This window comes from Marmota flaviventris, chromosome 5 (assembly GCF_047511675.1).
Source record: "Marmota flaviventris isolate mMarFla1 chromosome 5, mMarFla1.hap1, whole genome shotgun sequence".
Classification (NCBI taxonomy): Eukaryota; Metazoa; Chordata; class Mammalia; order Rodentia; family Sciuridae; genus Marmota; species Marmota flaviventris.
The window spans coordinates 125,070,672-125,074,251 of NC_092502.1; positions in this window are offsets into that span (position 1 = coordinate 125,070,672).

Consider the following 3,580-nt stretch of genomic DNA (forward strand, 5'->3'; position numbering starts at 1 on the left):
TACTCCCAGGGCCTCTTGCATGGCAGGCCAACACTATACCACTGCGCTGTTTTGTTTTTCAAGCACTTCTCTGCACTTCCTAAAGCAACAAGACACTCCAGGTTTATCTGTATATTCCCTTTTCTCCAAAGAGCCCTAGCTTTTTTCCCCACTAAGGACAAGAATACTAGCAACCAAGATCTGGGTTTGAGTGGTAGAGGGCTTTTTTGATATTTTAGTTTAGAAGCTAGTCTAGAAGGACTCTGGTGAGGTGGTATTGAGCCATCCTAGTTACTGTTGTTTTTATTCCTTAATAAATTGATTATAATGTCTGTTTGCGTTTTAGTCAGCATTTTTGCTGCATGGCCTAAAAGACCTGCTAAGAACAATTTCAGAGGAGGAAGAGTTTATTTGGAAGCGTACAGATTTAGAAGTCTCAGTCTATAGATTGCTCCATTCCTCAAGGCTTGAGATGAGGCAGAACATCATGGTGGAAGAGTGTGGTGGATCACATGATCAGGAAGCATAGAGAGACTCCACTCTCCAGATACAAAATATATACTCCAAAGGCACACCCCAATGCCCACCTTCTCCAGCCACACCCTACTTTACTTCAGTTACCACTAAACCCCATGGCGGAGTGGGGCATTAATTCACTGATTGGGTTAGGCTCTCATAACCCAATCATATCACCTCTGAATGTTCTTACGTTATCTCACACATGAGCTTTTGTAGAACACCTAATATTTAAACCATAACAATTTGTGATCTTTAAAAAAATAACACAACAAAACCCCCCTTAATATCTAGGGAGAAAATATCTTCCATCCAAAAAAATCATAGGAGGTATAGGCCACATATCTTTCTGAATTGCAGAAATGTGTACTTTTATGACTGATGCAACATAGCTACTTTGATACATTTACATTTATTCCTTTTTTTACATTTATAATTACTCTTATTAGTTAATACATACTAAATTATTGCAATATTGCTAATGAATTGTTGTCTTTCTGTGATGAGGAGGTGGTATAATTATTACATCTATACAAATAGGTGCTATAAAATATCTTAACAAAACATTTCAGGTTAAAAAATGAATATAGAAAGTAACAAAATAAATATCGATTTAATTTTAATTAAGAAATTAAGTTTCTTAATCCAGCTTAAGAAATAAGACTTTTCAGATGTTATTTCCTTCATCACTTGACAAATGTAAGCATGGTTTAAAATTTTTAACCATACTTTATATTTTATTAAATTTTCATGCATCTTTAAGGAATATGTAGTATTATTTTATGTATTTTTAACTTTATATAAATGATCACATCCCATGAACTTTTTGCTATTTAACTATGTATTTTAATGTTTTTCCATGTCACCTTGGTTTTTAAATTTTCATTGCTCTAATTCAATAGTGTGAAATAGTTTAATTTTTTCATTCAGTCCCTTATTGATGGTCATTAAGGTTGGTTTACAATTTCTTTTTGTCCATACAAATAACAAGCATAATAAGACAAATAAGTTCTTTTGGTGGGTTTTTGATTTGTAGATAGAGCAGTGCCCCACTCCCACCTCACTCTCAGTGGCAGCCCCTATGTTCAACCACCCATGTGTGAAGTTCTTCTTTTAAATTAGCACACTAGCTGGGCATGGTAGTGCATGCTTGTAATCCCAGTGACTCAGGAGGCTGAAGCAGGAGGATCAAGAGTTGAAAACCAGCCTCAGCAACTTAGTGAGGCACTTAGAAACTCAGTGAGACCCCATCTCTAAATAAAATATGAGAAAGGGCTGGGGATGTGACTCAGTGGTTAAGTGCCCCTGGGTTCAATCCCTAGTACCAAAAAAAAAAAAAAAAAAAGCAGCACACTAATATTTTCTCACTGCTGTTATCACAAACATACACAATTTTGATAGCATATTGCTGCCCTCAGGATTTCCACATTACTATGATGTAAGTAGTCTTGTTTAATGAGATTCTCAACATTGGTCATTTTTTTTCTTGTTTATGTAAGCATGGAGATATAATAGCAGTCAAGTCACAATTCTAATATTCTAATTTCTTACCTTCTTTGAGGGTCTTTTAAAGCTGCTAATCTAAACCCACTAGTTGTTGGTAAAATCATATTGGTAGACTATGCATTTGTGTGTGCATGTGCACCCATTTATATTCACATATGCACACACATATATTTACAGTTGGCCTTTATTGTTGTGGATTCGATATTCACCAACTTGCCCACTCACTAAAATTTATTTGTAACCCCAACAGCAATACTGATGTTTCTTTTGCAATCGTGTGCAGGCATATACAGGACATCAAAAAGTTTGAGCTGTTACAATTTCCTGGCTGGGGTCAAACAAGGTGATGTTCTACCTTTCTGTTCCAGGTCTTGTACTGTCAAAAAGTATCTTGTTTTGCAGTCTTTTTAGTGCCATATTTTTTTGCATTTTATACATTTTGTTGGTGATTTCACTGTTTAAAATGGCCCCCCAGTGTAGTGCTGACGTACTTCCTAAGTGTTCCTATCTGCCAGAAGGCCGGGATGTGCCTTATGGAGAAAATATATGTGTTAGAAAAACTTTATTCTGGCATGAGTCACAGTGTGTTGGCTGAGTTCAATGTGAGTGAATCAACAATATATATTCAATTAAATATCTTGAGACAAAACACACATAAAACAAGGTTACGTATTAACCACTGGATAAAAATATTTTACCAGAAGCTCAGAGGGACCTAACCTTATATTTCCACTGGTTTAGGATTAGTTTAGGATTCACTAATTCAGTGTGTGCAGCGACTTTATAGAACCTAACTACCATGAATAAGGAGAATTGACTGTATGTGAAAGAAAATATCAGAATGAATTCCACATTCTGAAGAAAAGCCATATTTTGTGAAATTTTATTTCATATATACTTTAAAGTATGCTGACATATGTATGTGTGTGTAGTGAGGGGTCAGTCATTATTTCTTACTTTGGCTCATGGTAGAAATGTTTTTAAGTCAATGATCTCTGATAGTGTTTTAATTTAGTCTTAATTTAAATTATTTTGGGAACAGAGGGTATGTACGTCAATGAAAAGACTTTAGAGGCCCACTGAGTTGAGCTCTATAAATCATTTAACAAAAGCAAAGATACATTGTAAAGTCTTAAATACTTTTCTAGAAATAAATAACGCATTTTCAAGAGTTACAGCCAAATTGTTCCATCCACCTGCAGTCACCTCTCTTTAGAATCTTCAGCAACTTGGGGCTAGTCCATCTGCAAACTTCTAAATTTCTAAGGTGTCAGAGTCACTTCCAGGTTTGACTTCAGGTCAGTTCTGCTCCAAGTCAAGTGGACATAATTCTCCCAGGAGAGAGAGCCAGTAAGATTCTTTCCACATGATTTCTTGAGCATGAAAACAACCCTGGGGAAAATATAATCAGGGAAAAGAGAATGGGAAGATTGCATGAGCTCCTTAGAGAACAGCCTACTTGATGGTGATGATCTGCAATGCACTGGTTAGGTTGTTGGTGAAAGTTTGGAGCATATCAAATGTTATTCCGTTCAGCACTTGGAGTCAGTAAAACTTAAATTATGCAAAAATTTTTTGG